This window comes from Macaca nemestrina, chromosome 9 (assembly GCF_043159975.1).
Source record: "Macaca nemestrina isolate mMacNem1 chromosome 9, mMacNem.hap1, whole genome shotgun sequence".
Lineage (NCBI taxonomy): Eukaryota > Metazoa > Chordata > Mammalia > Primates > Cercopithecidae > Macaca > Macaca nemestrina.
The window spans coordinates 10,473,751-10,495,738 of NC_092133.1; the positions used below are offsets into that span (position 1 = coordinate 10,473,751).

At 43.1% G+C, this 21,988-nt stretch overlaps 1 long non-coding RNA gene across 1 annotated transcript; it reads left to right on the forward strand.

Annotated features, from left to right (window-relative positions):
* Positions 1-391: 391 nt before the first annotated feature.
* LOC105470037 (uncharacterized) lies at positions 392-2,403 on the forward strand. The gene is made up of 3 exons (XR_980220.2): positions 392-632; positions 1,169-1,302; positions 2,352-2,403. It is a non-coding gene; the product is annotated as an uncharacterized lncRNA (long non-coding RNA).
* The last annotated feature ends 19,585 nt before the right edge of the window (positions 2,404-21,988 follow it).

Genomic DNA, 21,988 nt, shown 5'->3' on the forward strand with positions numbered 1-21,988 from the left:
TGTAAAAGAATAAGATTTATAAAAACAGTTGTGAACAGATCTTTGAGAAAATTTCTTTCTACGACAGGGGAAAATATAATCCTTTCTGCATAAGAAATTGCTCGATGAGAGAGTTACATTTTTGTGCTTTTTGAATATGTTCTTTTCACCCAGTCAGGTGAGAGGGAGTCACCCCTGCCTGTCCAGCTCTGCCAGCTGTGGGAACCTAAAACCTCAGCCACAGCTTCAGTCCTGCCTTGTGCTGAGCCACTGTCAGACCCCTACTCTGGAGCTCCAGAGTCACTTTGGTGCTCCCCTGCCTGGGCACCCACACCTGGGTGACACCCCCTTCCCCAAGGACTGGAATGCAGCATACCTCACAGTCAATGCTCCAAGTAACACCACTGCAAAATTCCACATACATCAAGATGGCTGCTGCACACCAGGATCCCAGGCGCCCTCCCCCTCCTGGCCAGGAGGCACAGCTGCAGAACCTCCTCTCTGTCCTCAAGTGCTCGCTTGCCCCACTTGTGGAAGAAGACATCTGTGCTGGTGTCCCGTGGCTGCTGTGATAAATTACCACAAACCGAGTGGCTTAAAACAAGGGAAACTTACCATCTCAGAGTACGGGAGGACAGAAGGCCAAAATCAAGGTGTGGACAGGACTGTGCCCCACCAAAGGCTTTAGAGGATCCATTTATTGCTTCTTCCAGATTCTGGTGGCTGCCAGCGTGTTTTGGCTTTTGGCCACATCATCCCAATCTCTGTTTCCATCTCTTCCATTACCTTCCCCTCTGTGTCACATCTCCCTCTGCTTCTTTCCTATGAGGACACTTATGATTATATTTAAGGCCCACCTGGATAATTTCCTATCTCAAGATCCTTAACTTAAATCACCTCTGGGAAGACTGTTTTCACTTATAAAGGTAACAGCATTCACAGGTTCTAGGGCCTAGGACCTGATATCTTCAGAGTGGGTAGAGTCAGCCTGTCACAGCCATTCTTACCTGCATTCTACAGATTAGAAAACCACTTATCAAGCTGAATTAGAGTGAGAGTGCCCCAGAGCTAGGACCTGAACCCTAATGAATATGGGATATGGATCAAAGGGATCCTTTTCTGACTGATACCTTTGAAGAAGGGATGCATAGAAGCTCTAAAGAGACCCTTCTCCCTCCTTTCCCCCCAGCCTCAGAGCTGCTCTCTGGAAAGGAAGGCACCTCTGGAACATCTCCTGAACTTCAGCTTGACAGATAGTTCCAAAAAAATAGTCTCCTTTTCAGAAGACAAGAATGGGATGGACGAGGAAACAGGACAGGACAGGTAACTTCTATGGCCCTCCCTGTCCCGGTTCTGCCCTCCCTGCCCCGGTTCTGCCCTCCCCGACCAGGGTCTGCCCCCCTGCCCTGGTTCTGCCCCTCTGCCCCAGTTCTGCCCTCCTGGGCTTGTGAGTCTCCATTGAACCACGAGCCATCCTAGGGACCCTGAAGCTCCCAGCCCTGCCCCTGCCATTCCTTTGAGGGATCCAAAAGCTGTGTGTACACTCGTCCACAGGGGATGGAATCTGCCCCTCCTCTTTCCTTTTTATTTCCAAACCTGTGTCAAAGCCAACCCACCCAGCCCAGAAGGCAGATGTGAAACCCTCAAAGCTCAGTTTACAGAAAGACCTCACCCATCAGCCCAGCGTGGACATGGGTTGCGGGAGGAAGGTGTGGGTTTTGCCACAAACTTAATTTTAATCTTTTTTAATTAGCCAAATTCAGGTGCATTGTTAATAGTGGTCAAATGACTTCTTGGCTTACCGCTTGCAGGTTTGGGCATTTAAAATTGACCCCCAGCCCTTCCATAACAAGAAGCCCCTGGTTGATATCGCCACGCTCCCAGCCTGGCGTCAGATCCACATAATCCACACATTGGCGGCTCCCAGCTCCCTTCCCGCTCGCCGCCCCCCTTCCTTCCCGGCCGGGCAGCGGCTACCAGGCACATAATTGCAAAAGGAAAGGGCCGCTTGTTTGCCGGCTCATCCGAGAATGATTAAAGGTAGAAGTTTTTCAGACATTAGCGACAGAAAGAGTAGAGTTAAAGCTGCTTTAAAAAGGGAGAGGCATATAAAGAGATGGTACTCAAAGCACTATTAAAAGCATCATGCTTGTTAAAACCAGTAAAAAGGCAGGGAATCGGCGAGGGAAAGGCAGCTTTCTCTCCAATTACGGCGAGGGGCACACACCTTGACGGTGTCTTTGAATTGTGGCCGCCAGCCCCTGCCCCCTCCCCTTCCCCGCCGCCCCCTCCGCCGGGCCATTCATCCGTACATTAGGGAGGAGGTGGGAGGGTGGCAAGGCTCCCCCACGCTCACTTCTCGCTTGTTACAGGCGACCCATTTAGAGCTGAATGACTATGTTCAGAGACGGCGCTAAATGACACAATGACACCCTCCACCTCTTTATGAAGCCACTTGGTTTTGTCATTTTTTTTTTTTTTTTTTTTTTTGTATCCAGGAGAAATAATTGATAAACCCAACGACCATCCACCTTAAAGGAGGGTGCCTCCCTCGCCACCTGGTTAAAATTCCTCCTCCTCTCCCCACTTCCCTCCATCCATTTTGCTCTGTGCTGTTTAAACAATACTTCATCAAATGCAGCCTGCAGCAAATAAGAAAGCTCAGTAGAGTAAATAAAAAGTCAAAAAAAAAATCACCGGCTGGAGGGTAAGTACTTTTATTCCTGTACTTTCATTGCCTGGGGAATTATTATTCCATTGCCCGATCTGGGCGGGAGGGAGGGCCGTGTTATTCACAAAATGGATTGCTTCTCTCCCTTTTACTCCTCTGGCTCTCGAGAGCCCACTGATTACAACCAAGTGTGGCCATCCATTCCGTCTTATTGACAAAGGTCCTTAATTACCGCAGCAGCAGTAATACCTGCTATTAAATTCTGCTAAACAGAGGCCGCAAATTAGCTGTGGATCTCAGGCACCTTTTGTGTGTAATTACGGGGAGTGGGATTGACGGGGAGGCCGGATAACTGACCCCAGCCAGAGCAGCGGGGAAACCTTTATCACCTGCGGTGGGGGCCAAAATGTGAAATTAAAAGCTCTCCATCAGCTGAAGGCCTTCGGAAGGCCCAGGGGAAGAAGAAGGAAAAAAAGCAACAGGCCAAAGCAAACTGTGCTTACCGGTATTTATAAGCATTTCGCTTGACTGCAATTTACACTGACAGTTGATTAACCGAAAGCTCAACTAATTCCGTAGGTAAGTAATGCAAAGTCCAAAATGGCAAAAAATTTAGGCCATGTTTTAAGGTATATTCTATATTTCACAGAGGCCTTTAACCTGCATTTAAAAGCCTGTTTAATGCAATTGCGAGCCATAAACACCTGTCACTTACAGTCTGCGCCTTTCACATCGCTCCTTCTGGAGACCCTGGATTAATGAGAACCATTCCAAATATGGTAGCTCTCATCTGCAACCGGCCCAATTTATAAATTCAATCCTGATGCCTACTTGGTGTTTCATTGAAGGCAATTACTTTGGGGGAAATTTCATTTAAATATATTCAACTTTCCTTTCCATTAAGGTAGAGGTAGGGTTAGTGGCCCTGAGCTTGCAGGGAACAATGAGTGGTCAGAATGCAATAACTTAACACAAAACGCTTAACATCAAGATAATTAAATTTCATTAAGGTTTTAATCACTCTGAATGGAGGCTATTAAAATTCATGGGGTTCCTGTCACACTGTAGACAATGGGCCTGGGCCCTGAACAAGCCTGGAAAGCCCACTTCTAGCCTTGTTCCAGGAAACAAGCTACGGAGGGCAGTGGAGCTTTTCCTCCAACCACCCACGGGCTAGAGCGTGTTTTGCACATAGTATGCAGGTCCCTCAAAGGTGGGGTGTCCCAAGCCCAGCCTAGTGTTTAACTAGCTCTGTCTCCCCAGAAGCCCTCCATAGGTTTTGTTGGTGCCCAGTATGAAATCTGTATCTGCCATTCATGAAATCACAGAAATCTCTGGATGGATGTCATTTGGCCCCATGCCTGCCATGCACAGGTAAAATAGAACTTGAAGACCAAGGTAATGAAGATCCTCCTCACTCAAGTCTGGGCACAAACACCACAGCCTCTGGGAAGCCTTTCCTGACTCAGGGCAAATGTAAGTGCTCTCACGCACAGCACGGTGGACAAAGTACTTCTCTGGAGTCATTATCTTATTACACAGTAATTGTTTGTATGAAAATCTTCCCTTGACACACTGAGTTCCATGGAGGTAGAGACTGTGTCTTTGTCATATTTGGATTTCGAATCCCTAGTATACTGTGGGTGTTTGGTAAGGATGGATAGATGAACAGGTGTTTGGATGGAATGGATGCGTGGAGAGGCAGATGAACAGATAGATGAATGGACAGATGGATAGATGGATGAAGAGACAGATGGATAGCTGTTTGGATGGATGGATGGACAGATTTATTGATAGAAGGATAGATAGATGATTGGGCAGATAGATAAATGTTTAGGTAGATGGATGGGCAGACAGATGGCTGGCTATACAGTCGGACACGGATGACCTAAGGTCACAATGTAGCAGAGCCCAGACCCCTTAACTCCATTTCTCTTTTCACTCAGCCTACAGTTATCTCTTCTGCACACATGGCTCAGCTCGACCTCTTTCCTAATAATGAAATAATCTTGCGTTGCCCATCATGTTCATACAGGTCCCTCAATCCTTTCCAGAAATTTCCATAGGTTATTTGTTTTTATCATGGCAATGAATTTTCCTTTGTTCGTTCACACATTCTCATCAATTTATTCATCAACTCAGTATCTTCTCTAACAGGAACAACGTCCCTTGTGGAATACTGAGAGGTTCCAGCCTCTGGCCTTCTGATACTTTTAGTCTAGGAGACTAGCCTAACTTTCGTAGCAGGAGGAGACTAGCCTAACTTTCGTAGCAGAGTGCGCATAATAAACTGGCTGATAGGGTAAAATCTGCCTCCTTCCACCACACAGCTAGAGGGGGCCCCAGAGATCCTCTGGTCCAACTTCTTCCAGGAAAAATGATACCTCAGTGAAAACATCCTGTCTGAATTTATTCTTTCATTGGTTCTTGTCACCAATCAATTTGCTTTTATTAGGCAGAATGCCTCCTTCGAAATGTATACCAGGCAGAAATTGGAGAATGTTCACAATTCCATGTGGCAAATGCTTGGACATAAGCGAATTGGAGGACGTGCTCTGGGAGCCAGAGCAGCAAAAGGCAGGTAGGAATTTTCTAGGAGATGTATCAGGATTCTCCAGAGAAACAGAACCAGCAGGATGTTGTCCCTCAGTATCCTCAAGGATTGGTTTCAGGACTCCCCTCAAACTCCAAAATCTACAGATGCTCAAGTCCCACAGTGTATTATTAGTTCATTTTCACACTGCTATAAAGATACTTCCTGACATGGGTAATTTATATTTAAAAAAGAAGAAGAAAAAAGAGGTTTAATTGACTCACAGTTCCACATAGCTGGGGAGGCTTCAGGAAACTCAATCATGGCAGAAGGCAAAGGGGAAGCAAGAATCTTCTTCACTGGGTGGCAGGAGAGAGAGCACATGCAGGGGAAACTGCTACTTTTAAATCCTCGGATCTCAAGAGAACTCCCTTACTATCTATCACAAGAACAGCATGGAAGAAACCGCCCTCCTATTCTCCCTATCCTCGGGTTCCCTATCCCACAAATATATTTTCAGTTGGATAGTTGGTTGAATCCATGAACGAGGAACCCATGGATACACAAAGCCAACTGTATACAGCTGTGGAGAAAGGGACTTATTATGAAGATTGGCTCCTAGAGACTGTCCCACAACCTATCATCTGCAAGTTGAAGACCCAGGTAAGCCAGTAATGTAGTTCAGTCCGCGACCAAAGGCCTGAGAACCAGAGGAGGTGATGGTGTAAATCCTATTCTGAAGGTGAAAGACCAAGGCCTCCACTCAAACAGGAAGAAAGGACAAATTCTCCCTTCACCTTTTGTTTATTCAGACCCTCAGTGGATTGGAGGATGCCCAACCACATTGAGGAGGGTCATGTCCTTTATCAAGTCCACCAGTGCAAATGCAAATCTCACCCAGAAACAATGTTTAGCCAAATATCTGGGAACCCCATATTCAGTCAAGTTAACACGTAAACTTAACCATAACAGCAAAGAAGGGAAGAAAGGTCCAATCCCAGCAGAGGGTCAAGTCAAGCTGAAAAAACTAAGCAAGTCTGTACAAATGGGATATAAAGTCACTGAGTCATCACAGGGTAAAGCTCAAAACCAGTAAACCAAGAGTCCTGGCACAGCTGTTCTTGGTCCCCGTGTGGTCTCACATGTTAAGGCTTAATTGCATGGCCTCTGATGGGAAGGTTGTCACAGGCCCAGAGAAGAGTCATAGACCAAGGCTGGGAGGAATGAAAGAATGTGGGCTGCAAGCTAGGGTTGGGGAGTGGGAGATGGAAGAGGAGATAGTGGTCAGGCCCTGTTCAGAAGCCTTGAATGCCAGGTTAGGTGATTCGACTTGACTCTTCAGGGGACTCACCAAAGGGTTTTATGCAGGAAAGTGATGTAACAGGTCTTTGTTTAGAAAAGGTAGAGTTTTCATTTTGGCCTGTTCATTTAGGATGTTGTAAAAATGGGAGAAATCAGAGCAGGGAAGACCAATTAGGAATTGTCCAGGCTAGAGGTGATTTACAAAAACCCTTCTTCTAAAGCCAGGTTTAAAAGTTCCACACCTAAGAGGGCACAAGCTGGTAGTTAAGGGGGACGAAGCAGCATGTAACACCAAAATTTGTTCCTTGTTTGTAAAATGAATCATCAGTGAGCTGCCATTCTCATTGTCTCAGCTGAGCTAATTTCATACCATAGCAAACCTCAACATTATATTCCATTCTCTACTATTTGGGCTGATTCCCGTCTAAAGTGATTTCTGGCACAAAACCACAGCCAACAGAGTCCAACCCTTAGAATAGCTGGGGTTTTAGAAGATAAAACCAGAGAAAACCACACAAACTTAACCACAAAAGAAAGGGAAAATGTCCAATCCCAGTAGAGAGTCAAATCAAACTGGAAAAGCTAGGCAAGTCTGTAGACTTTTTATTCCTTTTTTTGTTTTGTTTTGGAGAGATGAGGTCTTGCTAAGTTGCCCAACCTGGTCTCGAACTCCTGGCCTCAAGTGATCCTCCCACCTCAGCCTCACAAAGTGTTGGGATTACTGCCATGAGCCACCATGCTCAGCCCTGAACACATTTGAAAGGGGAAAGGTCAACTCTAGGTCGTGTTAGAAATTATCAGAAGGCACCGATTATGTTGTTAATAAGGCAACTAGGAATTTTAAAGGAAATTAAGCAGTATTGACTAAAGGATTTTTTTCGTAATTATCCCATTAGGGATAATCCTGGTTTCTTTTCACAAGCTAGTCCTCCCAGAGGACTATCTTATACAGTATGTTTTGTGGTGTGTTTGGAGTTTGAACTTTGGAATAAGGCCAAAAGGATAATTTAGTGATTGGCTTTTCTCTCCTCAGGCTGCAATGCAGAAATTTGTGAGCCCATGGCCCAGACTTCTCACAACCAAGTCCAAGACAGCCCCTTCACAAAACAATCACACCCCATTCTGTGCAACATTTATAGACTCAATTTTGGTTAAAGGTAAACATTTTGTTTCAACACTCTAGAAGTCCTTCCTTAAAGGAACTTTTGCATACCAAATAATCACTGTCAATTCCCATTTTACTTCCCCCGTTGGTATAATTTTTGTAAATCTGGATCACATTTCTTCCAGCAACAAGAAGACAAGAAGATTCTGAAGAACTCTCTCCCACTCATTATACTTAGAAAGGCTGGGTAAAATGCAGCCTCCCAAAAAATGTAATGAACAGATACACTCTAAAGAAAGAAAAAGAAATCTCCAGGTGCTGAGATTGAAGAGGTCACTTAAAATGAGAATGACAAACACAGAAGCAGACAGCTTGTGGCCCAAGAGGGTATTGGATCCAGACATAAGCTCCACAGCTCAGGGCTGAGGGCAGAATACCCAGATGAGGGCAGGAGTCTGGGCCTTGGCCTGCACTGAAAATGAATCCTGGACTAAAACAGCATAATATAGCCAGGCGCAGTGGCTCACGCCTGTAATTCTAGCACTTTGGGAGGCCGAGGTGGGCAGTTCTCTTGGGCTCAGGAGTTCAAGACCAGGCTAGGCAACCTGGTAAAACCCCATCTCTACAAAAAATATACAAATTAGCTGGGCACAGTGGTGCATGCCTGTAGTCCGAGCTGCTCAGCAGGTTGAGGAAGGAGAATCGCTTGAGCCCAGGAGGTAGGGGTTGCAGTGAGCTGAGATCCTGCTATTGCACTCTAGCCTGGGCGATAAGCGTGAAACGCAGTCTCAAAAAAAAGAAAAGACACAACACAATAGAGGAGCCCTAATGGGGCTACCCGTCCATCAAAATGGGACTAGAAAATTCCCACCTTAGGAAGCAACAAAGAAATAATGCTATTCGATGAGACCCTGGGTGGTGGGGAAATTTCTTCCATCCTCTGAGAAATCAAAATCCCAAGCATGCATAAGTGAGGTGTTCAAATTTGTACTATCCACATGGTATGGGAATCTTACAAGAAAATAATATTTTAACTGTTCCAGTAGCTAAGGCAGTACACTCTGTTGATGATGCTGTGGGCAAACAGGCAACTCAAACGTTAATGGGGTTGGGGGTTGAAATGAGACAATCCCTGTAGAGGGGGACTGGCGCTATCTAACAGATTCGCTCTGCATTTACCATTTACCCAGCAATCCCATTTCTCAGAATCTATCCCAAAGATACATGAGAAAAAAATACAAAGCTATGTAAACACAAGACTATTGATTTCAGCATTTATTATAATAGCTAAATGGTACAAATGACTCAAATATCCAACACTTAGAGTGATATCACAATGCAGTATCATGCACACTAAAAAGTATGTTATCTTTTGTCTAAGAAAAGACAGAGTGAGTGTGTCTGTGTGTATGCGCGCTTGCGAGACTCCGTCTCAAAAAAAAAAAAAAAAGAAATAATGGGAGGATAAACCTAAAACTAATGAAAATGATTACAAATAGAAGGAAGTAAGAAATGAAATAGAGACAAAAAAAAGATGGAAGCAAGATTTCTGTAGATGGACCCTATTATATAGTTTGGGGTTTTGGGTTTTATTTTTTAGTTTGGAATTGTTAGCAATTTTTTCATGCTTAAAAAAAATCTTTTTAAGAAATCCTAAAAATTGAGAAAACACTGAAACAAATGAACCTAACTACCTATCAAATTGGTGGTGTAGACATACAAAGCAATTTAATTGACTTTAAAGCACTGTGTTTTGACTGTGTATCCCTAATGAGGTATAATTTGAGGACAAAAATAACTGAAAAGAAGTCTTAAACTGTTTTCAGTAGCTTATTTATCACATAAATATTGCTAAGGTAATTTTGAAGCCACTAGTAATATAGTCTAGAATAAAATAAATAATTATGTTAATCTAACAAATCAAGATTTTCATCATAAAAAAGATACAATATAGAATCAAAGAAGTAAAAACACGGTGACTCTACACTTCAATTTAAAATATCAGTATGACTTCATAATTTATCTTTTAAAAAATACATATTTTAGCTCTGTTTACTGAAAAACCTAGAAACAATGACAATCCCCTAGTAATGAGCACACCAAGTACCCACATATAGTCTCTAAATACCATCCCAAAGAAACCAGGTCTTATTGAGGAAATGATGGATTTGAGGGATGGGTAGAAAATGTACAATATTAGCCTGGTACATCTTTTGCTGCCAGAAAACAAAGTAGTGATAAAAGGCTACTGGAATTGTGTGAAAGGATACAGAAGCCAACCTGAAGAGCTATTAAAAAAAAAAAAAAGTTGGTTTAAAAAAAATGGGTCACCTTTGTGGACTACTGATCCATCACTTCATTATCCTGAAAACTGGTAAAGAGAAAATATTAGAAAATCACCATTTTGTAACCCATAATGAACTAATGGATCTAAACAAACATCATAAGTGAATGACAAAAGCATTAAGTGAGTACACACATGTTGATAGCAGCAGTAATCACAATAGCCAAATGGTAGAAGCAAGCCAAGTGCCCATCAACAGATCAATGGATAAAATGTGGTACATACGTATAATGGAATGTGATTCAGCTTTAAAAAATGAGGAAATTCTGTCATATGCAACAACATGGATAAGCCTTACAGACATGATGCTAAGTGAAATAAGCCAACAGAAAAAGGACAAATACTGCATGATCCCACTCATATGAGGTACCTGGAGTAGTCAAATTTGTAGAGACAGAATTGTGGTTGCCAGGGGCTGGGGGGAGGAGGGAATAATGAGTTGTTTAATGGGTACAGAGTTTCAGTTAGGGATTGCCTTAGTCCATTATGCTATAGCAAAATTCTTGAGACTGGGAAATTTATAAAGAACAGAAATTTAGTCTCTCATAGTTCTAGAGACTGGGAAACCAAGATCAGGACACCAGCAGGTCTGGTTGTCTGGTGGGGGCTGCTCTCTGCTTCTAAGATGGCCCCTGTTGCCGCATCCTCCAGAGGGCAGGGACACCGTGACCTCACACAGCGGAAGGCAGAAGAGCAAGCAAGCTCACAGTAAAACCTGTTTTATGTGGGCCTAAGTCCCCCTCAGGAAGGGGGAGCTCTAATGACCGAATCACCTCTTAAAGGCTCCACCTCTTAATACTGTCACATTGGCAGTATTAAGAGGTGGAGCCTGAATCTTGAAGGGGACACATTCAAACCACAGCAGGAATAATGAAAACGTTCTGGAGATGGATGATGGTGATGGTTGCAACATTGTGAGTATGCTTAAAACCACTTTAAAAGGGTTAAAATGGTAAGTTTTATGTAATGTAATGTATTTTACAGTAATAAGCATTAAATGAAAGTTTTGACTTCCCAAATGAGAGATTCAGCTGATACCGCCTGAATGTTGACCAATCAATAAAGCAGGACAGCAGACATTTCTGTGCTTCTCAGTGTGATGCATTCAGTGACTGGCAATATCTCCAAAGTGTTATTACCCAGAAAGTCCTGAATTTAAAATAATTACTGAATTTAAATGCTAGTGCACAATACCTCAGGAAATAGAAGAATAAGCTATAGGACACCAAATAGAAGCAACCAGCAAAATGTGGACCACTGGGCACTTTACATTTTCTTCAAAATACAAATGGCTTTTTTAAAATGGGGGAAGGGTGGAATTTGGTTAAGAAAATATCAGATGTGATATGTGAAACTTATTTGGGTACTTCTTCAAACAGAACATCTGTAAAAAAATTTTGAGACAACTAGGAAAATTTAAATATGCAGGGGACAGGAGATCATATTAAAACATTATTATTAATTTTGTTTACTGTGATAACGGTATAGTGATTATATTAACAGGAAAAAAGTTCTTGTTAGCCAAATATTTCTAGGTGAAATGACATGATCTCTGAGATTTGCTATAAAATATCCCATAATAATAACAGCAACAGTAATAACAGTAGTAATGAGAGGGGTAGATGAAATCACATTACCAAATGTTAATTGTTACTGCTGGTTGATAGGTAATGTTCTAATGGCCTCCCATTATTTAGAAGAAGGATAAAGAAACTTTATTTGTTAATTTAAGTATGCACATTAAAATGTTAAGAGTAGCCACTAAACAAACAGAAATAATGTATATCACTTTAATTCAATGTAGAGATTAACTAGAAAAAATTTTTAGAAGTAAACCCATGCAGACCAAAATCTCAGGTAAGGGAACTAAGAAATTATTCTATATACAAACTTTTATACAACAATCAACCTGACTTTGAATTTGAAACATTCTGCAAGTCCAGCAATCATTCATAAAGAAGTGAGTTGACCCTTTCTCTGGCCGTGGGCCATGAGTTTCCCATGAAAATCATGGAAAGAGTCTGCGCTTACACTAGAATCAGCATGTTCAGATCAGTAGCTGATGGGCACCTGCCAACCCACACCACTCACAGCACCCAGGCCGACTTGGCCAGGTCAATGTCAGCGGGCATGCTCTCGAGCACCAAAGCACGTAACCCTTGTGGGTTGTACCTATCTGTTTGCCGTCTATATGGCAACCCTCCAGCGTCAGTCTGACCATCTCCACTTCACCGATGAGAAAAGTGAGGCCTAACACGGGGCAGCATTTGCCCTCTGAGACAGAGTTAGGAGGTGGTGGAGTCAGGATTCATCTCACTGACCAGTCAAAAGAGTAAGAATGGATGTGTAAAAGCCCATGTCTACCTGAAAAAACCCATGAAAAGCCCAAGTCTGTCTGAACAATGGTGGAGGCAAAAGCTTAATCATGAGAAAGAAACCAAAGTGACAAGACTGTGGGAGTGTCTTGTTCTGGAGCCACCTAAGCCTGTGCAGGACAGGAAAGGTGGGTTGCTGGTGGAAATTACAAAAATAAAACAGGCATGGTATGGGGGTGCAATTTGAATTTATAATATTAAGAAATTAAAAATTAAGATCTCACTGACAATATAGAGATGGGGAAACCTCAAATACCCAGGCATGTACTGGAATCCCAAAGAGATACTTCAATTCATCCTCAGAAGAAGATGGGATAAAAATGATGAACAAAGAAATGTATAATAATTCTGGATGATTATTATTATTATGGGTATGATATAAATCTGCTTACGAAGTTGTAAGCAAAATTCTGGCATTGAGAGGGAGAGTGATTTCAGGCACTGAGGCCGGGAAATATCTTGGCGTGGGACTTTTCTCAGGCCACCATCCCAATTTCCCTGAGGTTCAGCGGGTTCCCAGGATCAGGACTTTTGGTGCTTAACAGGGAAAGCCCTGGACAATCCAGGTCAAGTCGGTCATCCTACTGAGGGCCTTGAACCCAAATGCATAATACACTGACTCTGCCAGACATTTCAGAGTATTTGATGTGGGTACAACTCAAATAAAACAAGAACCCACTTCCACAAAACACCCATAGCTGCCTCTGCAGAGAGAATTCTGCCATAGATAATATTTTTAAAGTACAAGGACAAGGTCATGCTTGAAATTGAAGTCTTTCCTAAAAACAAGGGCCAAAGCCCTGCCCCCCTCAGCCTCCCTGGGGTCTATTTGTAATGAAGGAACACCGCTGGAATTAAAGTCAGGGTTAATGTACGGACGTTCCCTTGGCTCCCCAGATCATGCCCATTATAAACAGAAATCTCTTACAGAAAGGTGGCAACTTAAATCCCTCTAATCATTGGTCCATCCTATGAATTAAGACCAAGCCCTGGCAAATGTGCTGAGTGAGGAAGAACAATTACCAGGTTCATGGCTCCAGGTTCTGTTTACCCTGATATTGTCCAGGATCATCATTTATTTCCTGCTGCCTTCTAAGTTTTATTAAGCTGCTCAGAAAAGTTTCAGCCATGCTTTATGGCTATGTGAACTGCCCGTGTATCCATTTCACAATTTGATTCATTCTGATTAAATTGTTCAACTGTTAATGAGTTTTAGATTGCAAAATGGAGAGGCAAACAATTCAGAACATTAAGGCAGTAAAATATCTTAATATTTCACAAGTTCTTGCTGAAAACATAAAACAAAAAGCTCATTTCTGGGAGGAGAGACCACAATAATTACCCTCTGTAAAAATAAATGTGTGCGGCCGCCTATACATTCTCCAGGCACCTGTGTAGTCACACTCGCGTGTAGAGAGCCAGGTGGTTCATGGAAATCTCATAAATATCTATAGAAATTCTGATCTTTTCAAGCCAATTGCAACAGAGAAGATAACCATCTTGACATATTATTCCAAAGAATTTCTGGGGCTAGACAAAAAATTGATTCTTACTTGCCTTACTTCACAGTCTAATGAGTTTCGCCTGGATGAGGTGCTGAAGCATCTCACATCCTGAGGCTTTGGAGAGGGATTGGAATTATGGACCAGGTGACTAAATACTGCTCTTCAAGCAATTCGACCCTTCTCCCACTCCCTCTCCCTCACCCTCTTCTCCTCCCCCTCCCACTCCTCCTCCTTCCCACCTCCTGTCTGTTCTTGTCTTATCATCTGTTCCTCCAGTGATGCAGCGTTTGTTACAACAGTAATTGAGTAAAGATTCACTGGCCTCACCCTTTAAACATTTTTCCTTGGGCCTCCCTCCTTCTTGTGAATCCTCTTGGAGTATAAACTATAGCCGATAGAGGCCATCAAAATACCAAGGGCCATAAGGCCTTGCATTGGTCACAAACTCTGGGGGAAAAAAATCCAACTTTTCATTTATAAAGTGGGAACATTTTTAGCCCAAAAGCAAAGCGCTCAAATTGATGATTTCTTCTGCTTTGTCCAGCTCCAGAAGCCATGTCTATAGTATAGACATAACTTCATTGCAAGGCAACTTTTCATTTGAGCAGCTCTTTAAATCCAGGAAAAGAAGAAGCATTTTAACCGTGAAGAGTGAAGAGGTCTCCGCACACGTTCTGTAAGGGAAAGCATTGAGGAGCCTGGAAAAGCACATGCCATATGATCGCAGACTGTGAGGAGCAGCAGGGGCCTCTGAGGCTGGCAGGGCCAATGATACCACTTTGCAGATGAGAAAGCTAAGGCCAAAGAAATCAAATGACTCACCCACAGCCAGGAATAGCCAAAGCAGGAGTAGGGATTAAAGAACAGCTGTGGAGAGGTGGAGCTCCCCAGATATGTCACCCGCGTGTTCTGCGCTCGGCTTAATCCAGCCCCAGCTGATCAAGTGGCTATTATGAGGGGCGTGTCCCAAATGGGAAATAGTAATGGATTGCTTCCCTTAGGCCACAGTCCTAGGAAATGGCAGAATTGGGACTAGAACTCAGGTTTTCTAGCCCCAAAGCAATGCTTGCTCCTCTATTCCATGATGCATTGTAAACAGAGAACTGCATACGGATGTGTGCTAAGAAAAGCGTGTGCAGAAGCAAGACATTTCAGTGCGTTCAGGCTTTGTTTCCACAACTCCCATGGTTTAGGCATAGCGAACCCTACCTCTGCATTCCATTTCTGAAGAATCCCCTTTACCATCTCAAATGCCAGAAAGCCTGATTGACATACAATTTGTGTTTGCCTTTTAGAATTTCTTTGACATACATTTATTAATTAAATTAATATACATCAGTTTTGCTTTAAGAATTTGAATGCACTGGAAGCACCCTCAGTTTTCCCAACCTAGCTTTGAAATTGGTGTTCTATAGCTCTGAAAAGTCAGAGCAACTACTGGGTGAATTGCAATCGAATTAGCTCTAAACTCAAATTGGGACCTGAGTTATCTGAGTCCACCAGCCAAACACACGCAGCAAAATGGCACCTCCGCACTCCCCTATGTTCCCCACTGCCTCTCCATCCGCTGCAGCTTACATGTGAGACAACTGCATTTCAGCACAAGCCCCCTTTGAAACATCTCAACTATCTCCAGAAAGAACTTCAAACATGTTTCAAAATTGTGTTAACTACCAAACACATCATAAATGCATGAAATCACAACCTCTCGCCGCATCTGTTCTGCCCTGAATCCTCTAGCATTCTTGGTCTTTAGGTCTGACTTCAACAGACTCAGGTTGGTCTACACCTCACAGCATGCCATGTGGAATCCCAGAATTCTCCTGGTAAACCATCCAAGATGGTGGCCAGGGTGCCCTCAGCTGTGCCACAGGGACACCAAGGCTTTTAAAGGGACATCTCAGTTAGGAAAAACATTAATAACAGCAGCAAGCCAACCCACACGAGCTGTACTTAATTGTAGATACTCATTTTATTATAAATAAACACTAAAATGGGGGAAGTAAAATGTTGATGAGAAGGGTTCCCTTCATGTAGTGTTGGCACGCTCCCGGAAGTCTTTTTTCCCCTTATTTTGGGAAAGTACAAGATATCTCAATAGCAACATAAACACCATATTGTCTACTAGTTACTATAGCAACTACTATCCATTTAATTTGCTCGTGCCTAAATTAAAGCTACCTAGGGTAGCTTTACTTGCGTCTCTCACATATGACTTTTTGATAGTGTTTTTCTTTAATGAGAATTCTGTCTTTTAAGTTGTAGGCAGGATGTTTACCACTCTGCCTTACTTGGAGTTGACTTCCAGCTTTGCCTGACTTTGTTTCCCTTATTACTTTTAGGTATTCACCAAAAAGAGAGCATACTTATTAACTGTGTGTATATATATGTGTGTGTGCATATATGTGTATATATACATATATATATATATATATATATATATTCCATGAGGGTGAAGGAGGTGGAGGATGAAAGAAAAACAAGCTTTCCATCTGAAAAAAAACACAAGCATCTACCCAGCACTGAACTTCCCTGCTCTTGAACTCAACAATTCTTTTCTACTTCTTCATCTGACACAATGCAAAAGGCGTGACCTGAAAAAGGACGTAATGGGAAGAGGTACTGAGATCCATTAAAGAAAAAGGCACAATAGTTAATCGTCTCTTCTCCAACATTCTTCCTTCCACCCCACGAAATAAACAAGTTGAGAAGTTCTTCAATGTTTGTGACCATCAGCAGTGTGGTGAGTTAAGGCTCCTAAATGCTAGCACTGGAAAAATGAGTTCATCGTTGAGAAAGTTCTGGATGAGCCAGTAGCCAAGTATTATTAATTCTATTATGTATTCTTGTTTGTGTCTGTTTAACGGTAGAGTTGGAAGAAGAACATTGCTATGAAGAAATCCATTCAATAGACATGGCTTTGTGAAATACTGCATTTCAGACTGAAGATTTACTATGCTTTTCTTAAAGAATTCAAAATCCTCAGTGGTCCTATTAAGATATGCAACAAAGTTCTCAAAAATTGCATTGGCGGGCAGGTGCTTACAACTACTTGATGCATTTTCACCAATTAAATATCCACCTAGAATTAAACCGGCACAGATTCATGAGAAAGAGCCATGAGGATCACTGTCCAACATGGTAACCGTCAGGACAGACAGTGGGCAAAGCCCCTAAATGCCCCTTTGCAGGATTGTTGCAGGGCTCTGGATTCAGGTGCAGGAAATCTGTCTTTATCATTTTCGTTACTGCTCCCAACACATTTCCAGTGTCATTAATTCATGGGAAGCATTTCATTATATTAAGTCCTCTTTGCAAATCCTCTCTTTTTGTCTTCCTTCTTTCCTTCCCTCCCTCTTTCTTTCCTTTCTTCCTTCCTTCTTTTCTCTTTTCTTGTAAATCTTTATCTAAACCAAGTGCATTTTGTGCTGGCTGCTCACAGCAGTGTGGGCACTTGGAAACAGTCATACAAGTGCCTCCTTCCTCTGGACTGCAGCAAGCCGATTTGCCGGTATAATCCTGCAGACTTCAGCCGTTTCCCATTTGGTCCTTCATATCATCTCAGGCTAATCCGTCAAACGTTTCAGGCAGCCAAGCCAATCTCCAATTGCTGAGGACTTTGCCACAAGCACCATGTCTGTTAATAAGATTTTCATTTGGAAAGATGCCAGGGCTTCCATGTTTTCTATTGTATATAAATACCAAGATTTAATAGCTTTGGGTTTTGTTTAATGTTAACGTCAACTATTTAAAAAAAAAAGGGGGGGGGGTTCTCAAATGCCTAGCCCGACAGTGAAATACCCCACTGACAGCTATTTGCAAGGGTAATGTTGTGGAAAACAACATCCATCTTGGAAACAGTTTCATTAGCCCCATCTAGCTGACCTCTCCACATAATGTTGTCAAATGTGACGGGCATCAGATTATTGGGAATATGAAGATCAATAAATATGCAACACCGGCGCTTAGAATGCTTCTGGCACCAGAGCCATACAAATGCCATCTAGCACAGCTCTGAGTTGCTGTCATCTGTCACACCACCTAGTAAATAGACAAGCTTAGGGGGAAGGCTATCTGTAATGGTAAAATATATGGATGAAGATGAATTAGACAGGGAGTGTGTAGTCGAGGTTCTGATGCATGAAAGTTCCAAATGAAAAACAGCAGGCAAACACTCTGGAGCAACAGCCTAGCTTCTTTGGGGAATGGATATAAATTTTTGCCACCTAGTCAAAAGCTGCTCCATAGTCCTGCCTCTGTGTTTGCAATGTTGGCTGCCAAGGGAGTTATGTCTGCTTCTGGGATGCTTGCTAGCAGCTTGGAGTCTCATGAATACAATTCTGTATAACATAAGGGAGCCACACATTTCCCCCAAATTCCTGCTCACAATCCAACCACACAATGTGTCTTTCCATATGATTGCTGCCCAGGGCCAAAAACAGTGCCTGTACTGTCCAAAAGGGCCTCCACCTTTGGGCCCACAAAAGAACAAGCTGGTTGAGCTGCTAAAGAAAACTCCGACCCGACCTAGTGTCTGTCAAATTGCCCAGATAATCAGAGCTTTAGGGACAACTCTTCATGCCAGCTTCTGTATCAGGCCTTCCCTTTCTAAGACCTCTGTCTGCTGGATGGAGAACATTGCACCCACTTTTTGCCCACAGCAGCCTAAACCTCCAGGACCTTGCTCTGCCCCCAACGGTGCTCTTCGAATTCTCCAGAGCAGGCACCACTGCCTGAATTACGCTTTTTCATAAACCCTCTTTCCCATCCAAAGAGTGCTTGAATCCGACCTAGTCCACCTTTAGGTTAAAGGAACATAAAGAAACGCAAATTCTCACAACAGCAAGCACAGGAGATGTAAGCCACGTTCGTGCATCTACTCAGACACCCTGTGCCAGAACAAACATGTTCCTCAAACCCAATTAATGTCGATGACCAGCAATGACCAACGCACTTCCACCCCTCTGTGTTTTAAGAAATGTCATTCATCTCTATGGAAAAGAGAACAAACAAGAAGGATAAAGGTATTTTTGAAGTATACTGTTATGAGGTACTTGGCTAGTAATTTGCAGCCTAGGTACACAGCATACCTTTTAGCACGGCTATTTATCTCTCAGGGAGAATGCTGCCGTACTTACGATAAAGGCTCTGTTGGACCTCTTCATCAATAGCAAACCTTTAAGCACAGCACATCTCATAAATAGGAGTTCCACTAACACAGACTTCAAAAGGATAGAACTTGATAATTCAAAAATAGAGCTATATTAAGTGTTCCAGCAGTCCATCCATAAAAGCCATCGTATATTCCAAATGCCAGAGTCCTCCGAGCAACATGACAGGTCTATTAGAATAATAGCAGGGGAAAGCATAATTACAAGTAATCATTGGCTGGAAAGGAGCTAGTTGTTTTTGTAGAGCAAAATGCTGCGCTGAGCCCCGCGGAAGATGCAGCCGAAGCAGCAGCGGCGAGGGCAGATAACCATCGAAAATCACCATGGCGCAAACCCTGCACTATTTATTTCTATTTATTAAGAACTCTTTGTATACCTTAATGTTTTCCTGGTGAAATCATCTTAATTTGAGCCCACATTTTCTTTGGATAAGATTATTACGTAATTGCTACTTACTGGCCACTATTTTCTATACATTTGTTGGTCAAACAGTTAGAGTGTCTGTCTCTTCCAGCCTGGCACACAGATCGTTCCACCAGGCAGAGGCTCCTGGTTAGCTCCATGGAGCCATATTGTATATATCCTATGTGCCAAAAAGGATGAATAAAGCTAGACTAAGCATTAGCTTTTTACTGCAGAGATAAACGACTCCATCTATGAGAGGACTGGATTGTTTCCTCATTAGGGGTGGCAAAGGATGGGGCTCCCTTCAGTTGTTTTCCCATGGATTGGATTAAATTGAATACCAGAAACCTGATTCCTCTGGTGGCTTTTGTTTCTCCTCCTCCTTAATTAGATGGACTCCCTACCTTTTCCAAGCACTTTAAAGATTCCAAAATGCAAGGAGACTTATCAGCAAGCCCAGGAGGAAGTCAGGACAAGGATCATTAGCTCCACTTTGCAGACTTGCAAACTGAGGTTCCTCAAGTGAAGGCCCTACCCAGGGGCACACAGTTGATGTGCAGGTGGGACTTGAGCCCTTCTTCCCACCCCATCATCCTGCTCTGACCAAATGCTTGCTGTGCACCCGGTCCTCTCTCTCACTTACTCTCTGGGAGGTGCTTGAAGGTGGAAGTCACATGCGTGTGCTCTCATGCACATGAGACCAACATGGTCTCCACACTCTGGGATAGCTTCTACAAGCTTCTACAAGCCTGTGTAGAAGCTTCTGGCCACATGCCTTAGCCTTCAGACCCTAGGGAGAGTGCAGGTGCTCACACCTGACACAGAAGGCGGTGTGCTGTCTGTGCAAAGAGAGACGTAACCAAGTCAGTTTCACCTAAGTCTTGCCATTATTCACTTACCAACCATTCGGTTTATGAGCAGGATACAAGGGGTGGAGGGAGGAAGGGGAAAACAGAAATCTAGTCAGCTCCTTCACTGACTTTCTAGCCATATGTATCTGTACTATTGACCTCATCGAGACTCAGTGTTCACATCTGGAAAATGGGAATAACAATACTGCCCAGCTCAAAGAGTTGTAAAAGTAGGAAACGATCCATGTGGTGCATCTAGCATAGTGCATGGTATATCAGAAGTGCTGAGCAAGTGACCCTCATTTGCTGTGTCATAGGAAACCAGAGGAGGGAGTGACTCATGGGCCCTGTGTTCTTACAAAAGTTTTCCTGGAGGTGGTGGGAGCCCAGCTGGCACCTGGAGAGTAGGGGGACAGTTCTCTGAAAAGCCAGCACCTTAGGCCTGGTCATCGTGGTTCAGAAACTCAACTGGTCTCCTGCCAGGAGGTAATTTTTAATGAAACCATGATGAAAGACCCTGTTGGAGCTCAGGTTTGTAGATATGCCTGCTTCTCACATAGACCCCTACCAATATTGTGTCAGTTAGGACTTTAAAACCTTCTGGGGCTGGGCACAGTAACTCATGCCTATAATCGCAGCACTTTGGGAGGCCAAGGTGAGAGGATCACTTGAAGGCAGAAGTTCAAGACCAGCCTGGGCAACATAGCAAGACCCCATCTCTACAAAATAAAAAATAGAAAAATTAGCTAGACATGGTGGCACACCTCTATAGTCCCAGCTACTTGGGAAGTTGAAGCAGGAGAATCACTTGAGCCCAGGAGTTGGAGCCTGTAGTGAGCTATGGTCCTGCTACTGCACTCCAACCTGGGTGACACAGCAAGACCCTGTCTCTAGAAAAAATAAAAAGAAATAAAATATTCTTTTGGAATTCAACAGCATATCAATGTTGATTATAATAATACACGTTCCCACTCCTCCTAATTCAAAATACTCAAATCCAAAATTAACTTGGTTTTGAGATAGTGACACTAGGATATCATCAAAGCAAGGTTAGAAACCCCTGGTACAATGAATATGTGTATTTAGAATGTAGGCTATTAAGGGATTTTCAGCTTATCAAGAGCTAGTCTTCATTCCTTCTACTGGGATAAAGCTCCCATAGTACCCAGCAAGACTATATTCTATATCCAGTGTACACATCATGGAGATAAGACATCAAGGAAGAGGATGTGATGATGTGGTGGTGGTATGATGTTGATGATGGTGATGATAATGGTGGTGATGTGATAATGGTGGTGGTAATTATAGTGATGGTATGATGGTGGTGGTGATGTGATGGTGGTGATGGTAATGATGGTGGGGGTGGTGTAATGATAGTGGTGGTGTGATGATGGTGATGGTAATGACGATGGTGGTGGTATGACGATGGTGAAAGTGATGGTAATGATGGTGCTATGATGATTGTGGTGGTGATGGTGATGGTGATGGTGTGATGATGGTGATGGTGAGGATGGTGGTGTGGTGATGGTGATGATGATGGTGGCGGTGGTGACGATTATGGTGGTGTGGTGTGATGATGGTGGTGGTGTGATGATGGTGGTGGTGTGATGATGGTGATGGTGATGATGATGCTGGTGTTGTGATGATAATGGTGGTGGTGGTGTGATGATTGTGGTGGTGTTGATGATGGTGATGATGGTGGTGGTGGTGGGATAATGATGGTGGTGTGATGATAGTGATGGTGATG